Source organism: Lepidochelys olivacea (assembly GCF_965140295.1).
Source record: "Lepidochelys olivacea isolate rLepOli2 genome assembly, chromosome: 7".
Lineage (NCBI taxonomy): Eukaryota > Metazoa > Chordata > Testudines > Cheloniidae > Lepidochelys > Lepidochelys olivacea.
Genome location: NC_140417.1, coordinates 93,789,246 through 93,800,310, shown reverse-complemented (window position 1 = coordinate 93,800,310; position 11,065 = coordinate 93,789,246). Strand labels below are relative to the sequence as shown.

Here is an 11,065-nt window from a genome sequence, read left to right as displayed (position 1 = left end):
GGTTAAATAAAATCTCCTCTGCACCCGAGAGCTGTACTGAGCGTGCTCCGGCATCCCCTGTCCCTCCCTATGCTGCCGCCTGGCTCTTCCCGCTTAGCCTGCGATCAGCGGGGCTGTATCCACCGCCGCAATGCACAGCTGCGGTAGGGCTTTGCTAGTGTTTTGGGTTCGAGTGCTGCGTGCCTTGTGTGAAGCGACTCCTCCAGCCCCTTGGCCTGATGAGCTTTTTAGGGTTCCTAACACAGCTGGCGCCTTCTTGGCCGCACAGGTTGCAGAAGGCTCTGGTAGACACTCGCTCTGCAACACTATCCTGCCCGCCTAGGCTGGAGAAAGTTTACCATACTGAAGACAGTAAAAAAGAAAACTGAGCGCCAGGAATATGCCAAGGTATTGAGTTAAAAGAAAAGTGCAAAGTCAATAAGGTTCCCTTCCTTCTCACTACAGCACCATCTCGGGGACTATGCTCTAGGAATTCCCCCAGGGCTTTATCATGCCAGTAGGGGAGAGATGGCAAAGGGGGTGGAATAACCATAGGCATAGTTTGACTTCTATGGGGGAAGCTCCAGTCAAGCCAATGTGGCTGTGCATGGGGGGAAGGACAAATTCTGTGCCAGCCCAAAGGGACACCATTTCAGATGGGGAGGGGACAACTTTAACTGTGATTCCAGGGGCTGTCTTATCTGCACACACAGACACACTTATCTGCACACGCACGCACACACACACACAAAATTTAGAGATTATCTGACAGGAGCACTATCTAATTCCTATATCAAGAAAGAAAATTAAATAAATATTACACCGATGCAGCTCTAATACTAACATGTTCTGACATCTTGTGGCAAGTCACTTAAGGGACACTGGTTAGGTTTAAAATTGTAATGTATATTCTCTCTCAGAGATACTCTTACTAAAGTCAGAAGGGACCATTGTGATCATCTAGTCTGACTTCCTGCACCTTGCAGGCCATAGAATGGCACTTACTCACTCCTGTAATAGACCCCTAACCTCTTGCTGAGTTTCCAAAATCCTCAAATCGTGGGTTAAAGACTTCAAGTTACAGAGAGTCCACCATTTACACTAGTTTAAACCTACAAGTGACTCATTCCCCATGCTGCAGATGAAGCAAAAAACCACCAGGGTCTCTGCCAATCTGACCAGAGGAAAATTCCTTCCCCACCACTAATACAGTGATCAGTTAGACCCTGAGCATATGGGCAAGATCCACCAGAAAGATACCCAGGAAAGAATTCTCTGTGGTAACTCAGAGCCCTCCTTATCCAGTGGCCCATCTCCAGCTGTTGGAGATTTTTGCTACAGGCAGTTACCAGTGGGCCACACACCATTGTAGACAGTCCCATCATACCATCTCCTCCATAAACTTATCAAGCTGTTTATAAACAAGATCATCCAGATGTTTTTGTATGATATTCTGATCCTCCTCCATATTGGCAATACCTCCCAACTTTGTGTCATCTGCAAATGTTATTAGCACACTCCCACTTTTTGTGCCAAGGTCAGTAATAAAAAAGTTAAATAAGATTGGTCCTAAAACTGATCCCTGAGGAACTCCACTAGTAATCTCCCTCTAATCTGACAGTTCACCTTTCAGTATGACCCATTGTAGTCTCCCCTTCAACCAGTTCCTTATCCACCGTTCAGTTCTCATATTTATCTCCAATTTAACTAATAATTTCTCATGGGAAACTATATCGAATGCCTTACTGACATCCAGGTAGATTAGCTCTACCACATTTCCTTTCTCTAAAAATTAGTCATCTTCTCAAAGAAAGATATGAGTAACTTTGTTACTGCCTCTTGAATCCAACAATTGAAACAATTGTAGAAAAATCTACAATTATTTTCTGTCATTTAGGCTGCTTACTTTTTGCAGTTCACCAACTTGGAACAGATCATTTAACTTAAGGTGACATCCTAACAGGCCTTTCTTATCTTAATCACTCTGTTTATAAACAAAATTCCAACTCCCTGTCTCAGGGGCCCAAGCTGGGAGAATCTCCTATCTCCTGTGCAGAACTCATTACATTGCACACTCAGGCTGCTTGCCTGCAATCTGCATTTTGAGGGGTGCAAACTCTGCCCATGGGAATAATTTCCCTCAGTGACCCCAAGAGGGGAGGACAATCAGTCTTGGATTGTCCCTGAGCCATTAACAACAAAAACAAGAATATTTGCTGTTGAAGAAAGTCCCCAGGCAGTAGCTAGAAAGTGATGGTTGGGATACTCCCCTCAGTCTGTCTTTGGAGAGGGATGGGGAGATGGTATAGGGAAGAGAAGCTATCAGCCTAGGACAGAGGCTGTCAAACTTTTAGTTGGTGTGATCACATTTTGAGACAATGGCTCCGTTTCTCTCCCCATTCACAATTGCATAGATCTCCTAATCTAAGGGTACGTCTACTCTGGTAGAGTTACATTGCAGTTACATTAACTCTCAGAGAGCGCTGAAGGGAAACCACTGTTGTGTGTTCACATGATCAGCTGCCTGCGCAATAGCATGTTCACACTTGCGGCACTTGCGTTGACATTCAGAGCAGTACACTCTAGGCAGCTATCCCACAGAGCATCTCTTCCTTTTCTGTCTCTAAGAGTTGTGGGAAGACAGAGGGGGCTGTGGGGCATCCTCGATCCTGTCCCAATGCCCCGAGATGCATTGCTTCATATCCCAGCAATCCCTGTGCTTCCGTCCGCATTTGGCACCATCTTTCAGCCGTTTGTGTACTGTGCGCTTTGCCTCTTCGGTCTGCAGGAACGGATCCCGCACTGTTGACCAATATGCTGCTCGCTCTCTCTAACATGTCATGAATGGCAGTGAAGTTACTCCTTAAACTACAAAGCCAAGAGGAGTTCAACATTGATCTCGCCATGCATAGTAGCTATGACACGAGATTGCTTGTGGCATTCATGGAGGTGCTGACCGCAGTGGGCTCGGGAAACAAGCACTGAGTGGTGGGATCACATCGTCATGCATGTCTGGGATGACAAGTAGTGGCTGCAGAACTTTCGGATGAGGAAAGCCACATTCATAGAACTGTGTGATTAGCTCGCCCCAGCCCAGCAGCGCAAGGACACAAGAATGAGAGCTGCCCTGTCGGAGAAGCGCGTGGTGATTGCACTGTGGAAGCTGGCTGCTCCAGACTGCTACCAATCGGTCACTGATCATTTTGGAGTGGGTAAGTCAACTGTTGGACTCATGTTGATGGAAGTGTGCAGGGCCATTAATCGCATCCTGCTCCAAAAGACCGTGACTCTGGGTAAAGTGCATGACATTGTGGATGGCTTTGCACAAATGGGCTTCCTTAACTGCAGTGGGGAGGAGGGGTGATAGATGGCATGCATATTCCAATTCTGGCACCAGACCACCTAGCCACTGAGTACATTAATCGGAAGGGGTATTTTTCTATGGTTCTCCAGGTGCTTGTGGATCACCGTGGGCGTTTCACGGACATTAACGCAGGCTGGTCTGGAAAGGTGCATGATACACGCATCTTTCAGAACACTGGCCTGTTCAGGAAGCTGCAAGTAGGGACTTTCTTCCCAGACCAGAAGATCACCATAGGGGAAGTTGAAATGCCCATTGTGATCCTGGGAGACCCTGCCTACACCTTAATGCTATGGCTGATGAAGCCATACATGGGGAACCTCGACAGCAGCAAGGAGCAGTTCAACAACAGGCTGAGCAAGTTCAGAATGACTGTTGAGAGTGCTTTTTGCCATTTAAAGGCCCACTGGTGCTGTCTATATGGGAGGCTGGACCTGGCCAATGACAATATTCCTATGCTTATAGCCACATGCTGTACACTACATAATATATGTGAAGGGAAGAGTGAAAGCTTCACTCAGGGCTAGACTGCTGAGGCTCAGCACCTGGAGGCTGAATTTGAACAGCTAGAGACCTGGCCTGTAAGAGGGGTGCAGCATGGGGCCATAAGGATCAGGAATGCCTTGAGGCAGCAATTTGAAGCTGAAAGCCACTAATATTTGGTGTTATGCTTGGGAGTGCCGTGCTTGTAAAGCTAGGAGGTGATTGTGATTGGTGCAGACGATGCACTGTGAACATTTAAGAAAATTGCCTGTTGCTTTGCAGGTCTCCGTTTGCTTCAATTAATGGAATAAAGAGTGCTTTCAAACCAAAACAATTCTTTTATTAAAAAACACCAACCAAAGGAGAGAGACAAACAAAAAACCACATCAGCACTGTGGGGGATAGGGGAAGGGATTGGAAGGGTCCCAGGAGGAGGTGGGGTCCTGGGATGGTTAAAGATTTGTGTATGTCGGGTATCATATGCAACCTTGTCCTTTGGAGTACAGTGCAGCGGGTACTGTACTTCAGCAGGGCTAAACTGCAGACGGACAGGTGTTGAGTGCAGCGGGTACTGAGAGTCCACAGGACTGGACTGTGACGAGGCAGGAGTGGAACGTAGCGGGTACAGACTGGAGCCAGGAGGTTGATAAGAGTGTGTTAGTGGTGTCTGGGGGGTGCACGGGAAAGTTTTGCGACAGCGACTGCAAGGGAGGGCGGGCACGGAACAAGTGCTCATAGTGCCTGGAGTGTGTCCGCTTGGTGCTCTGTAACCTTTAAGAGCCACTCCATAGCTTCATTCTGGTGCACTGTGTTCTCCTTTCAGTCCCTCTTCTCACTGTCCCGCCACTCCTTCAATTCTTGTTTTTTTGGCCACGGAGTGCATCATGACATCATGCAGAAAGTCCTCTTTAGTTCTTCATGGCCGCTTTCTAATTCTGTGCAGCCGTTCAGCTGGCAATAACAAAGAGGGAGGCTGGGCTCCCAAGGTCATATCTGTGAAGCCAAAATGCAACATTTTACAGAAGCAGTATTTAAACAGGTTTCAGAGTAATAGCCGTGTTAGTCTGTATTCGCAAAAAGAAAAGGAGTACTTGTGGCACCTTAGAGACTAACCAATTTATTAGAGCATAAGCTTTCGTGAGCTACAGCTCACTTCATCAGATGCATATCGTGGAAACTGCAGCAGACTTTATATATACACAGAGAATATGAACCAATACCTCCTCCCACCCCACTGTCCTGCTGGTAATAGCTTATCTAAAGTGATCATCAGGTGGGCCATTGTGTGGGGGGGTGGAGGGTGAGAAAACCTGGATTTGTGCTGGAAATGGCCCACCTGATGATCACTTTAGACAAGCTATTACCAGCAGGACAGTGGGGTGGGAGGAGGTATTGGTTCATATTCTCTGTGTATATATAAAGTCTGCTGCAGTTTCCACGATATGCATCTGATGAAGTGAGCTGTAGCTCACGAAAGCTTATGCTCTAATAAATTGGTTAGTCTCTAAGGTGCCACAAGTACTCCTTTTCTTTTTAGTATTTAAACAGACCACTGATTCAGTGATTTAGAACACAGCCACCGTTCACATACTTGTCATTAACTGGCTGACCCCAGGCATGCACACATGAGCCACACTAACCACAGGGGCAGGGGAAATCAGTGTTCCAGGACCATACTGTACACTGGGCACGTAGTTCTTGGGGAGGCTGCACTGTAGAGGTGGCCTTATAATCATTTGTCCCCACATTTTCCACAGGCTGTGTTCATTATGGAAGATATCTCACTGCTGAGGGTGAGCAGGGAATCAAAGGAGGGTCTTCTCCAAGACTGCAGCTTCTGCCCTGGCCCTTGTGGCTCGCCTGTGTGCAGCAATGGTCCCCCTCCTTCCCCCATCCCAGGGAATGGCAGAGTGGCATTGAAAAGTTACCCTTAATGGGGCAGGAAACAAAGCAGCTCTGCCAAAGAACCTGAGGCAGCGGATTGCCCAGTATCTCCATGAGAGTTTCCTGGAGATCTCTGAGGCAGATTCCCATGAAGTGAGGGAGTCAATCAACACCCTGTTCTGCTGTTCAGACTAAACATGTGGTGGTACACACATCATTCAGACACAAGCCTGCTTCCTGCAACCCTCCTGCCCCCAACAACTCACTTCAGCGATTTCCAAAATCAAAGGCCTTCTCTCCTGTTTGCGCTTCGCCAAGCTCTGACACCTGTGACTGGCTAGCCTCCTCTGGAGTAAAGAAGAGCTCCTGGCTGTATGCACCTCTGACCTCCGAGTCATCCTCTGCCTCTGGGCCCCACTCCCCCTCCACTTCCTCGTCCAAGATTTCCTTCTCCTGGCTCAGTCCACTCTAGACTGGCAGGCAAGCCACCAAAGTATCCACAGTGGCCTTCGCAGTGGAGGTGGGGTCGCCACTGAGTATCGCGTCTAGCTCTTTGTAGAACCATCAGCTCATGGGCGCAGCACCAGAGCGATGGTTTGCCTCCCGCGCCTTGTGGTTGGTGTTCTGCAGCTCCTTCACTTTGACCCTGCACTGCAGTGTGTCCCGGTCACAGCCCCTTTCTGTTATACATTGTGAAATCTGTTAGTAGGTATCATAATTCCTACAGCTGGAGCGCAGCTAGGAGTGGACAGCCTCCTCTCCCCAAATGCTGATGAGGTCCAGCAGCTCGGCATTGCTCCAAGCGGGAGATCACCTGGTGCGTGGAGCTGACATGGTCACCGGGAAAGATGCGCTGAGACCACTGTACACATCGCTGAGCAAACAGGAAGGGGACTTCCAAAATTTCTAAGGAATTTAAGGGTAGGGCTCACGGTTGGTCACCTGAGGGCAGGGCAGTAGAGTTCAAACCAATGACCAGAGAGGTGAGAACAGGCATTGTGGGACACCTCCCGGAGGCCAGTTGCAGTGCTGTAGTTGACCAGAGTGTCTACACTGGCACCGTGGCACTGTAGCCCCGGCACAGAAAGCTGTATGGCACTGGTTGTTTTTTTACAGCACTGCAACTGTGCAGTTTCTATGCACTAACTGGCTTGGCAGTGTGTACACCTTGGGAGTTACACCACTTTACTGCTGCTTTACTGCACAGAAACTTGCCAGTGTAGACAAGGCCTGATTCACAATCACATAACAGCCATGAGCAAACTACAGTAACTGCTTACATGAAAAAGTAATATATGTATATATAAAGTATTTTAGGTGTTTCTATGTAATGAATTTTTGCAGTTAGAAATAAGGAGGAAAGGCCAGCATTAGGAAATCACATACAACAATTAGGTGGGATGGAGGCTGTGACTCTCCCCTGGAAAGGAGGCCACATAATTTCTCAACCACCATGCTGTGACTACTGCTGAAGTTAAAGCACACCCTATCCTTCCCAGAATCAGGATCAACCTCTGTTGTTGTGCACTCAGGGAGCTCCACAGATCTTTTGGGAGTTTTGCCTCACAGAAGCTTTCTCCTGGAATAGGGCTGCATTTCTAACCGAGATACTAATTCCTGGAGTTTCCAAACAAATATATTTTACCTAACACAAATTACTTTCATTATCAGGAAAAATAGTTCCCTCATCTTTATTTAAAGATAAATGAACATAAATTAAAGCTGAATGCTACAGTGTGTGCCAGGAATAGCATCCAACCTTAGTAGGAACTCTAATGGACTTCCCTCCCTCTCCTAGCTTATGAATTTAATTTTTAAAAAACATGGAATGGATTTTCTCCTACAGATCTGGTTGCTCTGTCACTCATTGTATAATATAATTCTGAAAAGATAGGAGGGTAATGTTCACATGCCCCAAGGAGAGAGACTATGGGGCAAATTCTACCTTCATTTCTGTGTGTGAAATATTCCATTGAAATCCTATCGAACGTGGCCCATTCCCATTAAAGAGAAGTGACTATCTTTTGCAAAAATGACACTATCCTAATTAATAATTTAAATGTTTCAAAATAAATAATGTATACATACTATGCAGTAATAGCAGTTGTCTTCTTTTTGTGGTTCAACTTTTAAGGAAACACCAGTCTGTTTTCGTAAGAATGAATCCTGACATGATTCTGGAAACTGGGCCAACACCACTGATTATGCACTTTGGAGGAAAGTGGGGGAAGGTAGAGAAGATTTACAGTTCTTGAATCTCTCTTCATTGTGCTGTGTCCATAAAAGACTGCATATAAGCAAGGTGAAGTTCTTACGGCAAGTGAAATTCTGCAGAGAAGATTTCAGTCACTGTTTTTGATGGTGACATTCTCTTAGAAATTTATTATAATAAACAGTTCTTCTGAAAATAACATCTAGAAACTACATTCTAAAAGAGCATGCTTTCTTATACTCTGATGTTGTTTGAAAATACTTAGGGCTTGATAGGCTTTTACACTGGAGCATTAAGAAGCCTTAAAAGGGATAGAAATAGGGAATATCCCTACACAGGGAACTTCTCCAACTGGTATAGAGATGCATAATGACTTGATGCTGGCCCTGGTCTCTGCTCCTGGTATATGTAGTTATGGCCAGGGTGCACTGGCTTCTCCAAAATACAGAAGAACAAAGGTGACTTAAAACCACTTTCATCCTCCCTTAATTCCTGCCCCAAGCCCAGGAATGGTGTAACAGAGTACCGCTGTATTCAGAAATCTAATACAGATGTTATTTAAAAACATTCAGGTACTAAATTACTCCTCTTGGTTTCATTTTTCAAATCCTTGAGAAATTCTGCATAGAATTCTCAATTATGTTTGTTAAATAAATGTATACACCAGTTTTTGAAGACTGACCAGAAATAACTTTTGTATTGTTAGTTTCAGAAAGAATAGAGGGAAATCACTATGTCACAGGAATATTCCCACTATCAGTAAAACACGTTTAATATGCATGACACTGTTTGAGTATTGCTAAGAGTTTAGTAGTTACTGCATTTCTGTACACAGTCAGTTTTCTTCCAGTACTGAATGTAATTGCAAAGCCTCTGAGATTCCTTGGGTATGAAAAGAATTAGATAAAAAATTCTATTTTATTTGGGCTATGTACTGCCCTCAGTCAGTGGAAGAACTCCCACTGGTATCAAGGGATTTGCATGTACATATTGAGGAGGTCAAAGTAGTATGTTGCCCTATATATTTAAATAACTTGTTTGTTTCTTTGCCATCTAAAAATAAGACACTTCTATCAGTGCAGATATGTAAAAAAGAAATGTCCTCATTGCTAAACTTTCCTAAAAAAAATAAGCAGTAGAATTTGAAACACATCCAGACAAACCAATAAAACATTTCAGTAAGTGCAGTTCTCCCTTTTTTAGCTGCACTTCTACAGTAATTTAGGGATAGCCTGTGCATTTAGACACAGCCTTCAGTATGGGACAGAGTAAAATGTTCAAAAGAATCTTGCTACTTGAGAACCTCAGTTCCACTGAAAGTCAGCGAAGATAAATGGAACTGTGCTGAGGCATGGGGGAACCTTTTCCCCCCCACCATTTCCTTGTACAATTTTGCTGGAATGAGATTATTAATTGTAATTCTAAAATGATTTAGAGATTATCTAAACAGTGGGCAGCTGAAACTCAAAATTAATTCTGCCTGTCAGGAAATGCTTTGAAATCTTTATACAAAGAGGAGTGAGCCTTTGGATTAGTTTAGTGTTGCTTTGCTGAAATGCAGATGCAGTCAAATTTGTTTGCCTGTTACACAAATTATAGTTAATAAAAGCTCCTCTTTGTGCTTATTGTTTTGTAGTATTTTTAGCCCGGGCATACATTTGCAAGGAAAGCATGACAGACAAATCCATGGTTCATGCTTTGCTTTTTTAGGCTATTTGGAAGTTGTACTTCTGTCATAGTGTGATTATGGGTAGAAAATTACTTTGTAAAAATAGCATCTGCTCACTCAACAAATCTGCTCCCTATTTTCAGGGTCTAATTCGCTTGCTTCGGTGACAAAAATAATTTGTATTTTTTTTTACTTCTGTTAGCAGTATAGAGTCAATGTACCTACATATGAGAAAATGAGCTTGATTCTATTCTGGCTCAAACATCACTAGCAGAATTGTTACTTAAGTTCCAATTGGGTGGGGAGGTCAAATTTTGCTCTCGGTTACCTCTGCTCAATACCACCAAAGACAAAAATCAAACACACTAGAAACATAAGAAACCAAACATCCTAAGGGTCAGATTTGCAAAAGTGTGCAGCATCCAGCTGCTCCCACTGCAACACTTGTGGCCAGATTTTTAGAACTTGTCAGCACCCAATATGATGAACAATTTAGAAAATCTTATTTTGGTGCCTAAATAACTGCTGATCTCATTGAAAATCTGGCCCCAAGTCTGTGTAACTGTGGGCAAAGTTGGATTGCACAGGGATGAGGCAGTGTAACGGGTTGCAGACTCACCACCGCGGTGCCTCCTGTTGGTTGCTCTGGGACTTAGCTCTGTCCTAGCCATGGAGCGCACTCTGCGGGTGGTGTCCCACCCGTTGTCTGCTTTGCTGTACTGTCTGGGACCCGCATTGCTCCCTGACTTCCAGTGTCCTCTTCTGGACACAGCCCTCCCCTGTGCCTCACTTGATTCTATCCCCTTCTGGGGGTATCTGCAGTCCTCAGTCTGCACCTTCCCTCGTGGCCAACTGCAGCCCCAAAGTCTATCCCCTGGCCTCAGGGGCAAGCCAGTGTCTGTATCAGGCCATGCTCCTCCATGGCCAGGTGCAGTGTAAGGCGGGGTGGGGGGAGACCCAAGCCTGCCTACTACTCTGGGTCCTGGCCCAGGGACCCTCTGGCATCAGCCATGTCCTGCCCTCTTTCTCTCCCCTCTACTGCTCACACTCTCTGGGCCACTTCCCTTTTGGCCCTTGCACCTTCTCGGTCCTTTCTTTCAGGGGCCTCAGCCTGGCAGGTATCAGGCTGGAGCTTTCCCTTTGCTCCCCTGAGCCTGGCAGCACAGTTTTATCTATGGTGCTATCCCTGGGAGCCAGTGCTCCTCCCTTGCATATCAGGAAGAGACTCCCTGTCATCTCTGCTTTGCAGCCTTTACATAGGGCCCAGCCTGGCCCTGATTGGCTGCTTCTAAGCCTTCTTTGATTGGCTGGGTTCTGCACAGCCACTCCAAGGGCTGCTATTAACCCTTTGCAACTGACCCACTACAGGCAGAATCTTTATTATTAGATGTTAGCACAAAAACCAGAAAGAATACAGTCCACCTTTCAGATTCCAACTTGAGTTTACAGTGTTGGATGTCAGGAAAAAAAATTGTAC

General features: G+C 45.5%; 1 long non-coding RNA gene across 1 annotated transcript; it reads right to left on the bottom strand.

Annotated features, from left to right (window-relative positions):
- Positions 1-4,174: 4,174 nt before the first annotated feature.
- Positions 4,175-10,795, bottom strand: LOC311523213. Its single transcript, XR_014712296.1, has 3 exons — positions 10,208-10,795; positions 7,796-8,035; positions 4,175-4,816 (listed from the first exon to the last, which is right to left on the bottom strand). It is a non-coding gene; the product is annotated as an uncharacterized lncRNA (long non-coding RNA).
- Between the last annotated feature and the right edge of the window lie 270 nt (positions 10,796-11,065).